This window comes from Oncorhynchus nerka, unplaced genomic scaffold (genome assembly GCF_034236695.1).
Source record: "Oncorhynchus nerka isolate Pitt River unplaced genomic scaffold, Oner_Uvic_2.0 unplaced_scaffold_1190, whole genome shotgun sequence".
NCBI lineage: Eukaryota > Metazoa > Chordata > Actinopteri > Salmoniformes > Salmonidae > Oncorhynchus > Oncorhynchus nerka.
Window position 1 is genome coordinate 68,849 of NW_027040140.1, and position 14,779 is coordinate 83,627.

General features: G+C 44.6%; 1 pseudogene; it reads right to left on the reverse strand.

Moving 5' to 3' along the window:
• LOC115119435 (isocitrate dehydrogenase [NADP], mitochondrial-like) overlaps positions 1 to 14,779 on the reverse strand; it is an 83,383-nt pseudogene that overhangs the window by 55,773 nt on the left and 12,831 nt on the right.

Here is a 14,779-nt window from a genome sequence, read left to right on the forward strand (position 1 = left end):
AGGCTGCTGTCCTTACATATCAGTGTGATGATGACGGATCAACCAGACAGGGCTGTCCTTACTAATGGGCTCATTTCTGTACTGACAGGGGGCTGTCCACATCTTCAAATAGCTTCTCTATACACAGAGGAGCTCACTTCTTCTTCATGGCCCATGGCTGTTCAATGGGCTGAAATAGGCCTCACAGACCAGACAGTCTGTCAAATAGCTCCTATACACAGACCAGACAGGTCACTAATGGCTACAAATACTTCTCTATACACAGAGGTAAGACACTGTGAATAAGGCAGGACCCCTGAGGTATTCAAATACAACTTTAATGTCCTTAGGATGGGCTAGAGGGAAATAGGAGATACACAGAGGTAAGACAGTGTTTACTAATGATTCAAAGTAAATACAATACAGGTTCAATGGGCCGGTGAAATAGCTTCTCTATACAGAGGTACCAGACAGTGTACTAATTATAGCTTCTCTAGTCAATAAATAAAATCTGGTAAAAATAGCTTCACGGCAGACCAAAGTAATGGAGTTGGTCCCCCTTACACAGAGGTACCAGACAGCTGGAACAATGCCTCCCACTCTTCTGAGGAAGGCTGTCTAACTAATGGGCTCTCCCTGACCTGCAATGCTATTAAATAGCTTCTCTATACACAGAGGTACCAGACAGGGCTCTTCTGGGAAAATAGCTAAATGAGAGTACCAAAATTATATAATTAAATAGCTCCTTACGACAGAAATAAACAAAATCTTCTGGGAAGGCTTTAATATGGAGTTGGTCCCCCTTTGCAGCTATAACAGCCTCCACTCTTCTGGGAAGGCTTTAATATGGAGTTGGTCCCCCGCTTTGCAGCTATCAACAGCCTCCACTCTTCTGGGAAGGCTTTAATATGGTTGGTCCCCCTTTGCAGCTATAACAGCCTCCACTCTTACTGGGAAGCTTTAATATGGATTAGTCCCCCTTTTGCAGCTAGCTTCTCTAGCTTCTAGAAGGGGCTTTCCAAATGGCTATAACAGTTGGGAAGGCAATGCTCATGGACTTGGTCCCCTCCATTCAGCCAAATGCTCAGCATCCCTACCGGCTTTAATATAAGTTAGGTCTGGCTGCCCTTGGCATTACAGCCTCATCCTAAAGGTTTTAATTGGATTGGCCCCCAATGGTGGAAACAGTCAGTTCCCGCTAATGGGACAGATCTCCACAGATTTCTGTAAACAATGTTTCTGTACAATTGTCATGCTGAAACAGGGTACCAGACAGGCTGTCTTCCTCAAACTCCAAAGAGGTACCTAGGACTGAATCGGAGGTCAAATCTCTAATCTGTCATCCTGAAATTTCCCTATTGGACTGAGGTACCACGTCAGGGCCTCCCTGTGGATGCAGCTACACAGACCTGATTGTCCATAAACAGACCTGGGTTCATTCCCGGGCTGGTGCCACAACATGACCCGTGGGTACCAGACAGGGCTGTCCTCAAATGGCTGGCCAAAGATGGATCATACACAGATCATGCTACTGACGGTCGTTCCTCTAAAGTGTAAAAATCTACGTTCCACTGACTATCATAAGGTGAAGCCACCAATTTGTTCTAAGGCCCTCTCATTCTATACACCAGAGGGCTGTCTTTCTGTCATAACCTCATGGGTCTTATCATTGCTATGCATCATGACAATAGTCATCCTATTACTCAAATAGCTTCTCTATAGATCCTGGACACCTAATGTATATATAGAATCTGACATTCAATCTGGTCAACACTGGTGTATTTTTTTAATGGGAAGGATTCTCTAAACACCATCACCTGGCATTGATACCTCGGCATGTTTCAAATATTACAGAACTGCCCGTTCCGTGATCTTCTGCATTTTGACATATCAATATCAAACATGTCTGGCCTCCTGTGGATATGCTCAAGCGTGAAAACTCAAGACGGAGCTGCCCTGTCATTCTCAAATAACATCAAGGTATCGGGGGACTGATCTCGGTATCACGGCTGTCAACTCCGTCTGTTCCTGCAAAAGAACCTTGGCATGATCCCAACACCCTGTCATTAAAATAACATCAAGTTGGTGGCCCCTTTGTGGTTAAGCCTCTACAGCTCATCCCAGAGTACCTCCGCTCCTCACTGGCTTTCAGGTCCCAAGTTCAGGCACTTGTCATCCAGACCTGCTCCTCCACTGCAACTCCAGGGCTTCCAGCTGACTCCCTAAAGACCTGGTGCTTAAACCCCTACAGCTCAAAGAAAACCGCAGGCTTGTCAGGCCCAAGTTCTCTCACCCAAACCGAACCACTGGCTGCTTGAAGCCTCCTACCAAGAGGAAGTACAGTTCCTAGCTAAAACAAAACGCCTCAGCCACCAAGGATCAGTCCTGGACTCATTACACTGATTCACCTCATTATAAAGTAATCCTTCTCCCTCCCTAAAATATTTAGATGCACTATTGAAAAGTTCAAAATGGATTTAAGGCCACCAATTTATAATCAACTGGATAACCCCAAATGACTTAAAGGAATACTTAATGTAAATGTATTTATAATTAGATATAGTAAATATAGTCTATATGGCACTATTGAAAGAGGCAGTTTTATTTATGTTTTATGCCCAAGGAAATTTGTTCTGTTTTATCCGCTAGGATTCATAGTCATATTTTCATTGAGGTGATCCCTATAAAAATTCACATATTGATTTTCATGCCCAGGACCATTTTAAAGCCATAGTTCACATCATATTTTATGTTTAAACCTCTGTTTTGATAACCCCTGGACTTTGGAAGAGAAAACTTCAACGGGGCATTCAATCGTAAGACATTGGAGGTTGATTATGTCAACCATTTAAAGACCATAAACAAAATTTTATGTAACAGAGAGCATGAGCTAAAGTAGGACTACATTAAATCAACCTTCCCCTATTAAAGACCTGAAAATGCCAGGGGATGTTAGACTCTCTCCTAACACAGCCTGACAAAGAGAAAAAGGACTAATGTCAAAGCACTAATGTTAAAGGAAATTAAACTGGAACTAAAGAGAAGGGACTACATTAAAAACGCCTAGTCACAGGACGCTGCACTATTAAAGGAAATCATTTATATCAAATCAATTGATAAGCCTATCCTAACAAGTGCCTTTATGCCTCAAAGAAAATTGATTTGCACTCCAAATTATGGATGAACTTCTGAAAGATTGGCTCCCTACTATCTCATGAAAAAAGAGGCTGACTCTCATTAATTGCTACTAACCTTTGATGGTAATCATTTAATGAAAATGTCCCAGTGACTCATTTAAGAAACTTTATAAAATGGGACTCAAACAGAATGTAAGATTCTATAAATTGCTGGCCTGTCCAAGATAGTTTAAATTAATGCCCCATTACAGATGAAGAGATAGAGGACTCAATCTGCAAAATGGTAATTGGCCTGAAAGGAGAGACGGGCTTTCCCTTTAATGTGGATATAAACCAAGAGTTCCATGGCCTGATCCAGCCATTGCGTGAGGGCTAACCAGAGGTCATGCAACAATGTCAGGCAACATTTCATGTATTCTCAAAACCAGGGAAAGTGCCAGAGATGGTCTTGTTCCTCCAGAGGACTAATGCCACTGAATTGAAATAAAATTGCTTTTATCGTGTGGAGGTGTAATCTGGAAAGCCTATTATTTGCTCTAAATAAATTTGGTCTGATGGTCTCAGATGCTGAGAAAGCATTTGATGGTGGAGTGGTCTTACCTATTATTTGCTCTAAATAAATTTGGTCTGGGGGACAAATAGCTTCATATAAAATGGGTGAAAGTTCTATATGATGAAATCCTCTCTTCCTTACTAATGGGCTAAGGTCAAATAGCTTCTCTATACACAGAGGTACCAGACAGGGCTGTCCTTACTACTACGGTCAAATAGCTTCTCTATACACAGAGGTACCAGACAGGGCTGTCCTTACTAATGGGCTACGGTCAAATAGCTTCTCTATACACAGAGTACCAGACAGGGCTGTCCTTACTAATGGGCTACGGTCAAATAGCTTCTCTATACACACAGAGGTACCAGACAGGGCCGTCCTTACTAATGGCAGTACACAGAGGTACCAGACAGGGCTGTCCTAACTAATCTACCCCCTTCCCAGACAGGGCTGTCCTTACTAATGGGCTCTCAAATAGCTTCTCTATACACAGAGTTTACAGACAGGGCTGTCCTACTAATGGGCTACAGTCAAATAGCTTCTCTATACACAGAGGTACCAGACAGGGCTGTCCTTTATCCCCCTCCTCTTTGCACTCGTTATGGAACCACTGGCAGGCCATCAGGGTAACGCCTGCTATACAGGGGCTGCTCATTGGTGATGTTCACCATAAAATAAGCTTGTATGCTGATGATGTCCTGATATTCATCTCTAGTCCCGAGACTTCAATTACATCTCTTATTAATATTATTGAATTATTCAGCGAATTCTCAGGCTACAAGATTAACCTTACTAAGTCAGAGCTATGCCACTTGGTAGCCTACACTCTGTACCTAATACTTCTCCCCCTTCCCTTTTAAATGGTCTCCTCAGGTTTCATGTATCTGGGTATATTTGTAACTCCTAAATTCCAGCTAATGTACAAAGCCAATTTTGTTCCCTTGTTTGATACAATAAGACAGGATCTGGAGCGCTGGAACTCTCTCCCCCATTTCTTGGTTGGGTAGAATATCCCTTGAAAATGAACATTTTACCTAGACTACTTTACCCAATCCAAATGATCCCAGTATTACTCTCAATAAGGTAATAAAGGATGTAAATGGATGGCTAAGTTCCTTTATATGGAGTAAACGCAAGCCAAGACTTAAGATGGCAATATTGCAGCTGCCAAGTTCTATGGGCGGTTTGGACCTGCCCAATATCAGGTTCTATCAATGGTGTGCCCACCTTTGTTATATTTCTGACTGGATCGCAAATGATGACTCCTCTATTTGGTTAGACATTGAGACTTCTCTTTCAAAATACCCCTTACAGGATCTTTTATTTTTCAGAAGTTTCAAGTCTGTAGAAGAACACTGCAATAATCCAGTTACACTTAACACACTCAAAGTATGGAGGTCAGTTCAACGCTTCCTGGGAAGGTCCAAACTAACCTCTGCTCTTACCCCAATTCTTAACAACCCAGATTTCAGTCCAGGATTGCTGGATGCTGGCTTTAACTTATGGCTTAATAAGGGTGTACGCTAAATGACTTATTTGCTGATAAGATTTTGTTGTCATTTGAGCAGATGGTCGAGAAATATCGACTCCCAAAGCAGGACTTTTTCCGCTTCCTACAAGTAAGACATTATATTCTGAAGAGCACCACCTTAATTGGTAACCCTGATGTGTCTGTCATTGAAAGAAAAGAAAAAATTCCCACAAAGGAAAATGTCTGTAAGTCTGTTTTATGATACTTTAAGGTCCTTTTCTGCTGTCAACACACAGAGGGTGAAACAAGTGTGGAAGAAAGAATTGTCTGTTACTATTAACGAAGAGATGTGGGAGGACATTTGGAGATATGCAAAAACAATATCTATATGTCACCGTACTAGAGCAATCCAATTAAGAATAATACACAGATTGCATATATCCCCAAATCGCAGACATGCTTTTAGCCCCACTTCCTCTTCCCCTCAGTGTCTTAAATGTAAAACTGATACAGGCACCCTAACACATTGTTTATGGTCATGTACCAAAATACAAAGATACTGGTCTGGTGTCCTGCAAGAAATTGAAAAGATCCTAGGGGTTGACCTAGAATTGGACCCAGTTTCTTTACTGTTAGGTCTCCCTAGTATGTTACTTCTGTGGGTAAAAGGAGGCTTTACAACATCCTTACCTTCGCAGCGAGGAAAAACATCATTTTACAGTGGATTAGTGATAAGGTTCCTTCTATTAAAGATTGGCATAAGATACTATTTGAATGGGTGCCTCTGGAATATCTGACATGTACATTGCATTCTAAAACAGACCAGTTCTACAAAGTATGGGAACCTTATCTAAATGACCTAGAACCTGAGGTATGTATGTATGTATGTGTATATATATGCGGGTAGATATGTGTAAGTGGGGGCTGTTTTTCATGTTTTTTTTTCTGCGTGCTTTGTCTCTGTTGTTGTATCTCTTAATATGGGTGAAAATTGTGAAATTCCAATAAAAATACTGTTACAAAACAATGAAAAGCCACCTTGGGTCTGACAACCTGAATGAAAAATTACTGAAGATAATAGTGGACGATATTGTCACTCCTATTTGCCATTTTTTCAATATAAGCCTACTAGAAAGTGTGTGCCCTCAGACCTAGAGGGAAGCTAAAGTCATTCCGCTGCCTAAGAATATTAAAGCCCCTTTACTGGCTCAAATAGCCGACCAATCAGCCTGTCAACAACCCTTAGTAAACTTTGGAAAAAATTGTGTTTGACCAGATACAATGCTGTTTCACAGTAAACAAATTGACAACAGACTTTCAGCTTATAAGAGAACGACATTCAACAAGCACAGCACTTACACAGATGACTGATGATTGGTTGAGAGAAATGTATAATGAATAAATTGTAGGGGCTGTTTTGTTAGACTTTTGACATTATCGATCATAGCCTGCTGCTCGAAAAACGGATGTGTTATGGCTTTACACCCCTGCTATATTGCGGATTTTATTTTTATTTATTTTATTTTTACCTTTATTTAACCAGGCAAGTCAGTTAAGAACAAATTCTTCTTATTTTCAATGACGGCCTAGGAACAGTGGGTTAACTGCCTGTTCAGGGGCAGAACGACAGATTTGTACCTTGTCAGCTCATGTGATCAGGTGCCACAAAGAGGGACTTTACAGTTGGTTCAGAACAGGGCTGGCCCTTAAAAGAACACGGGGAGCTAACATGAATGATATGCATGTCAATCTCTCATGGCTCAAAGTGGAGGAGAGATTGACTTCCTCACTACTTGTTTTTGTAAGAAGTATTGACATGCTGAATGCACCGAGCTGTCTGTTTAAACTATTAGCACACAGACATTCATGCATGCCCCACAAGACATGCCACCAGAGGTCTCTTCAGAAAGTTCAGAACAGACTATGGGAGGCGCACATTACATTACATTACATTTAAGTCATTTAGCAGACGCTCTTATCCAGAGCGACTTACAAATTGGACAGTACAGTACAACATAGAGCCATGACTGCATGGAACTCTATTCCACATCAGGTAACTGATCCAAGCAGTAGAATCAGATTTGTTTTTAAAGGTAAAAATAGACCTTATGGAGAAGCAGGGACTGTGAAGAGAAATACACACAAAGATACAGACATGCATTCAAGCGCACAAACTCTACACACAGGTCAATTGTAATATTGTTGTATGGCGGTATTATACATTTTGTATTGTAGATATGTATTGTTAGAGTTAGGGGTTAGAGGTCCATGGTGTACAGTAGAGTTAGGGGTTAGAGGTCCATGGTGTACAGTAGAGTTAGGGGATAGAGGTCCATGGTGTACAGTAGAGTTAGGGGTTAGAGGTCCATGGTGTACAGTAGAGTTAGGGGTTAGAGGTCCATGGTGTACAGTAGAGTTAGGGGTTAGAGGCCCATGGTGTAGAGTTAGGGGTTAGAGGTCCATGGTGTACAGTAGAGTTAGGGGTTAGAGGTCCATGGTGTACAGTAGAGTTAGGGGTTAGAGGTCCATGGTGTACAGTAGAGTTAGGGGTTAGAGGTCCATGGTGTAGAGTAGAGTTAGGGGTTAAAGGTCCATGGTGTACAGTAGAGTTAGGGGTTAGAGGTCCATGGTGTACAGTAGAGTTAGGGGTTAGAGGTCCATGGTGTAGAGTTAGGGGATAGAGGTCCATGGTGTACAGTAGAGTTAGGGGTTAGAGGTCCATGGTGTACAGTATAGTTAGGGGTTAAAGGTCCGTGGTGTACAGTAGAGTTAGGGGATAGAGGTCCACGGTGTACAGTAGAGTTAGGGGTTAGAGGTCCATGGTGTAGAGTTAGGGGTTAGAGGTCCATGGTGAACAGTAGAGTTAGGGGTTAGAGGTCCACGGTGTACAGTAGAGTTAGGGGTTAGAGGTCCATGGTGTACAGTAGAGTTAGGGGTTAGAGGCCCATGGTGTAGAGTTAGGGGATAGAGGTCCATGGTGTACAGTAGAGTTAGGGGTTAGAGGCCCATGGTGTAGAGTTAGGGGTTAGAGGTCCACGGTGTACAGTAGAGTTAGGGGTTACATTTACATTTACATTTAAGTCATTTAGGTTAAAGGTCCATGGTGTACAGTAGAGTTAGGGGTTAGAGGCCCATGGTGTAGAGTTAGGGGATAGAGGTCCATGGTGTACAGTAGAGTTAGGGGTTAGAGGTCCATGGTGTACAGTAGAGTTAGGGGTTAGAGGTCCATGGTGTACAGTAGAGTTAGGGGTTAAAGGTCCATGGTGTACAGTAGAGTTAGGGTTAGAGGTCCATGGTGTAGAGTTAGGGTTAGAGGTCCATGGTGTAGAGTTAGGGTTAGAGGCCCATGGTGTAGAGTTAGGGTTAGAGGTCCATGGTGTACAGTAGAGTTAGGGGTTAGAGGTCCATGGTGAACAGTAGAGTTAGGGGTTAAAGGTCCATGGTGTACAGTAGAGTTAGGGTTAGAGGTCCATGGTGTAGAGTTAGGGGTTAGAGGTCCATGGTGTACAGTAGAGTTAGGGGTTAGAGGTCCACGGTGTACAGAAGAGTTAGGGTTAGAGGTCCATAGGTGTAGAGTTAGGGGTTAGAGGTCCATGGTGTACAGTAGAGTTAGAGGTCCATGGTGTACAGTAGAGTTAGGGGTTAGAGGTCCATGGTGTACAGTAGAGTTAGGGTTAGAGGTCCATGGTGTACAGTAGAGTTAGGGGTTAAAGGTCCATGGTGTAGAGTTAGGGGTTAAAGGTACATGGTGTAGAGTAGAGTTAGGGGTTAGAGGCCCATGGTGTAGAGTTAGGGTTAGAGGTCCATGGTGTACAGTAGAGTTAGGGGTTAGAGGTCCATGGTGTATAGTATAGTTAGGGGTTAAAGGTCCATGGTGTAGAGTTAGGGGGTCCACAGTTAGGGGTTAGGTCCATGGTGAACAGTAGAGTTAGGGGTTAGAGGTCCATGGTGAACAGTAGAGTTAGGGGTTAGAGGTCCACGGTGTACAGTAGAGTTAGGGGTTAGAGGCCCATGGTGTGTAGAGTTAGGGGATAGAGGTCCATGGTGTACAGTAGAGTTAGGGGGTTAGAGGCCCATGGTGTAGAGTTAGGGTTAGAGGTCCACGGTGTACAGTAGAGTTAGGGGTTACATTTACATTTACATTTAAGTCATTTAGGTTAAAGGTCCATGGTGTACAGTAGAGTTAGGGTTAGAGGCCCATGGTGTAGAGTTAGGGGATAGAGGTCCATGGTGTACAGTAGAGTTAGGGGTTAGAGGTCCATGGTGTACAGTAGAGTTAGGGGTTAAAGGTCCATGGTGTACAGTAGAGTTAGGGGTTAGAGGTCCATGGTGTAGAGTTAGGGGTTAGAGGTCCATGGTGTAGAGAGTTAGGGGTTAGAGGCCCATGGTGTAGAGTTAGGGGTTAGAGGTCCATGGTGTACAGTAGAGTTAGGGGTTAGAGGTCCATGGTGAACAGTAGAGTTAGGGGTTAAGGTCCATGGTGTACAGTAGAGTTAGGGTTAGAGGTCCATGGTGTAGAGTTAGGGGTTAGAGGTCCATGGTGTACAGTAGAGTTAGGGGTTAGAGGTCCACGGTGTACAGTAGAGTTAGGGTTAGAGGTCCATAGTGTACAGTAGAGTTAGGGGTTAGAGGTCCATGGTGTACAGTAGAGTTAGAGGTCCATGGTGTACAGTAGAGTTAGGGGTTAGAGGTCCATGGTGTACAGTAGAGTTAGGGTTAGAGGTCCATGGTGTATAGTATAGTTAGGGTTAAAGGTCCATGGTGTAGAGTTAGGGTTAAAGGTACATGGTGTAGAGTAGAGTTAGGGGTTAGAGGCCCATGGTGTAGAGTTAGGGTTAGAGGTCCATGGTGTACAGTAGAGTTAGGGGTTAGAGGTCCATGGTGTATAGTATAGTTAGGGGTTAAAGGTCCATGGTGTAGAGTTAGGGGTTAGAGGTCCATGGTGAACAGTAGAGTTAGGGGTTAGAGGTCCATGGTGTACAGTAGAGTTAGGGGTTAGAGGTCCATGGTGTAGAGTTAGGGGTTAGAGGTCCATGGTGAACAGTAGAGTTAGGGGTTAGAGGTCCATGGTGTACAGTAGAGTTAGGGGTTAGAGGTCCATGGTGTACAGTAGAGTTAGAGGTTAGGTTAGAGGTCCATGGTGTACAGTAGAGTTAGGGGTTAGAGGTCCATGGTGTACAGTATAGTTAGGGGTCAGAGGTCCATGGTGTACAGTAGAGTTGGGGGTTAAAGGTCCATGGTGTAGAGTTAGGGTTAGAGGTCCATGCTGAACAGTAGAGTTAGGGGTTAGAGGTCCATGGTGTACAGTAGAGTTAGGGGTTAGAGGTCCATGGTGTACAGTAGAGTTAGGGGTTAAAGGCCCATGGTGTAGAGTTAGGGGATAGAGGGGGGTCCATGGTGAACAGTAGAGTTAGGGGTTAGAGGTCCATGGTGTACAGTAGAGTTAGGGTTAGAAGGTCCATGGTGTACAGTAGAGTTAGGGGTTAGAGGTCCACACAGTAGAGTTAGGGGTTAGAGGTCCACGGTGTACAGTAGAGTTAGGGGTTAGAGTTAGGGGTCCACGGTGTAGAGTAGAGTTAGGGGTTAGAGGTCCATGGTGTACAGTAGAGTTAGGGGTTAAAGGTCCATGGTGTACAGTAGAGTTAGGGGTTAGAGGCCCATGGTGTAGAGAGTTAGGGGTTAGAGGTCCACGGTGGACAGTAGAGTTAGGGGTTAGAGGTCCATGGTGTACAGTAGAGTTAGGGGTTAGAGGTCCATGGTGTAGAGTTAGGGGTTAGAGGTCCATGGTGTACAGTAGAGTTAGGGGTTAAAGGTCCATGGTGTACAGTAGAGTTAGGGTTAGAGGTCCATGGTGTACAGTAGGGGTTAGAGGTCCATGGTGTACAGTAGAGTTAGGGGTTAGAGGTCCATGGTGTACAGAAGAGTTAGGGTTAGAGGTCCATGGTGTACAGTAGAGTTAGGGGTTAGAGGTCCATGGTGTACAGTAGAGTTAGGGGTTAGAGGTCCATGGTGTACAGTAGAGTTAGGGGTTAGGGTCCATGGTGTACAGTAGAGTTAGGGGTTAGAGGTCCATGGTGTACAGTAGAGTTAGGGTTAGAGGTCCACGGTGTACAGTAGAGTTAGGGGTTAGAGGTCCATGGTGTACAGTAGAGTTAGGGGTTAGAGGCCCATGGTGTAGAGTTAGGGGTTAGAGGTCCATGGTGTACAGTAGAGTTAGGGGTTAGAGGTCCATGGTGAACAGTAGAGTTAGGGGTTAGAGGTCCATGGTGTACAGTCCATAGTTAGGGTTAAAGGTCCATGGTGTAGAGTTAGGGGTTAAAGGTACATGGTGTAGAGTAGAGTTAGGGGTTAGAGGTCCATGGTGAACAGTAGAGTTAGGGGTTAGAGGTCCATGGTGTACAGTAGAGTTAGGGGTTAAAGGTCCATGGTGTACAGTAGAGTTAGGGGTTAAAGGTCCATGGTGTAGAGTTAGGGGTTAGAGGTCCATGGTGAACAGTAGAGTTAGGGTTAGAGGTCCATGCTGAACAGTAGAGTTAGGGGTTAGAGGTCTGTACAGTAGAGTTAGGGGTTAGAGGTCCATGGTGTACAGTAGAGTTAGGGGTTAGAGGTCCATGGTGTAGAGTTAGGGGTTAGAGGTCCATGGTGGACAGTAGAGTTAGGGGTTAAAGGTCCATGGTGTACAGTAGAGTTAGGGGTTAAGGTCCATGGTGTTAGAGTTAGGTGAACAGAATGGTGTACAGTAGAGTTAGGGTTAGAGGTCCATGGTGTCCAGAGTAGAGTTAGGGGTTAGAGGTCCCATGGTGTACAGTAGAGTTAGGGGTTAGAGGTCCATGGTGTACAGTAGAGTTAGGGGTTAGAGGTCCATGGTGTACAGTAGAGTTAGGGGTTAGAGGTCCAAACAGTAGAGTTAGGGGTTAGAGGTCCATGGTGTAGAGTAGGAGTTAGGGGTTAGAGGTCCATGGTGTACAGTAGAATTAGGGGTTAAGGTCCATGGTGTACAGTAGAGTTAGGGGTTAGAGGCCCATGGTGTAGAGTTACTGAGGTCCACGGTGGACAGTAGAGTTAGGGGTTAGAGTTCCATGGTGTACAGTAGAGTTAGGGGTTAAAGGTCCATGGTGTATAGTATAGAGTTAGGGGTTAGGGGTTAAAGGTCCATGGTGTAGTAGTTAGGGGTTAGAGGTCCATGGTGAACAGTAGAGTTAGGGGTTAGAGGTCCACGGTGTACAGTAGAGTTAGGGTTTAGAGGTCCATGGTGTAGAGTTAGGGGTTAGAGGTCCATGGTGAACAGTAGAGTTAGGGGTTAGAGGTCCATGGTGAACAGTAGAGTTAGGGGTTATTATGGTGTAAGTATTTAGGGGTTAGGCCAGGTCCATGGTGTACAGTATAGTTAGGGGGGTCAGAGGTCCATGGTGTTCAGTAGAGTTGGGGGTTAAAGGTCCATGGTGTAGAAGAGGTCCATGCTGAACAGTAGAGTTAGGGTTAGGTAGGTCCACGGTGTACAGTAGGGGTTAAGGTCCATGGTGTACAGTAGAGTTAGGGGTTAGAGGCCCATGGTGTAGAGTTAGGGTAGAGGTCCACAGGTTAAGATCAGAGTTCAGAGGTCCATGGTGTAGAGTTAGGGGGATAGAGTTCCATGGGGTTAGAGTTAGGGGTTAGAGGTCCATGGTGTACAGTAGAGTTAGGGGTTAAAGGTCCATGGTGTACAGTAGAGTTAGGGGTTAGAGGTCCACGGTGTACAGTAGAGTTAGGGGTTAGAGGTCCACGGTGTACAGTAGAGTTAGGGGTTAGAGGTCCACGGTGTACAGTAGAGTTAGGGGTTAGAGGTCCACGGTGTACAGTAGAGTTAGGGGTTAGAGGTCCATGGTGTAGAGTAGAGTTAGGGTTAAACAGTAGAGTCCATGGTGGTGTACAGTAGAATTAGGGGTTAAAGGTCCATGGTGTACAGTAGAGTTAGGGGTTAGAGGCCCATGGTGTAGAGTTAGGGGTTAGAGGTCCACGGTGGACAGTAGAGTTAGGGGTTAGAGTTCCATGGTGTACAGTAGAGTTAGGGGTTAAAGGTCCATGGTGTATAGTATAGTTAGGGTTAAAGGTCCATGGTGTAGAGTTAGGGGTTAGGGTCCATGGTGAACAGTAGAGGATTAGGTCCATGGTGAACAGTAGAGTTAGGGGTTAGAGGTCCACGATGTACAGTAGAGTTAGGGGTTAGAGGTCCATGGTGTAGAGTAGAGTTAGGGGTTAGAGGTCCATGGTGTACAGTAGAATTAGGGGTTAAAGGTCCATGGTGTAAGTTAGGGGTTAGAGGCCCATGGTGTAGAGTTAGGGGTTAGAGGTCCACGGTGGACAGTAGAGTTAGGGGTTAGAGTTCCATGGTGTACAGTAGAGTTAGGGGTGAAAGGTCCATGGTGTATAGTATAGTTAGGGGTTAAAGGTCCATGGTGTAGAGTTAGGGGTTAGAGGTCCATGGTGAACAGTAGAGTTAGGGGTTAGAGGTCCACGGTGTACAGTAGAGTTAGGGGTTAGAGGTCCATGGTGTAGAGTTAGGGGTTAGAGTCCATGGTGAACAGTAGAGTTAGGGTTAGAGGTCCATGGTGAACAGTAGAGTTAGGGGTTAGAGGTCCATGGTGTACAGTAGAGTTAGAGGTTAGAGGTCCATGGTGTACAGTAGAGTTAACCATGGTGTACAGTATAGTTAGGGGTCAGAGGTCCATGGTAGTGTACAGTAGAGTTGGGGGTTAAAGGTCCATGGTGTAGAGTTAGGGGTTAGAGGTTTATTTGAACAGTAGAGTTAGGGGTTAATTGTCACGGTGTCAACAGAAGAGTTAGGGGTTAGAGGTCCATGGTGTACAGTAGAGTTAGGGGTTAGAGGCCCATGGTGTACAGTAGAGTTAGGGGTTAGAGGCCCATGGTGTAGAAATTCAGGGGTTAGAGGTCCACGGTGGACAGTAGAGTTAGGGGTTAGAGTTCCATGGTGTACAGTAGAGTTAGGGTTAAAGGTCCATGGTGTATAGTAGAGTTAGGGGTTAAAGGTCCATGGTGTACAGTTAGGTTAGGGGTATTAGAGGTCCATGGTGAACAGTAGAGTTAGGGGTTAGAGGTCCACGGTGTACAGTAGAGTTAGGGGTTAGAGGTCCATTTTTTTTGGTTCTAGTCAGTGGTGTAGAGTAGAGTTAGGGGTTAGAGGTCCATGGTGTACAGTAGAATTAGGGGTTAAAGGTCCATGGTGTACAGTAGAGTTAGGGTTAGAGGCCCATGGTGTAGAGTTAGGGGTTAGAGGTCCACGGTGGACAGTAGAGTTAGGGGTTAGAGTTCCATGGTGTACAGTAGAGTTAGGGGTTAAAGGTCCATGGTGTATAGTATAGTTAGGGGTTAAAGGTCCATGGTGTAGAGTTAGGGGTTAGAGGTCCATGGTGAACAGTAGAGTTAGGGGTTAGAGGTCCACGGTGTACAGTAGAGTTAGGGGTTAGAGGTCCATGGTGTAGAGTTAGGGGTTAGAGGTCCATGGTGAACAGTAGAGTTAGGGGTTAGAGGTCCATGGTGAACAGTAGAGTTAGGGGTTAGAGGTCCATGGTGTACAGTAGAGTTAGAGGTTAGAGGTCCATGGTGTACAGTAGAGTTAGGGGTTAGAGGTCCATGGTGTACAGT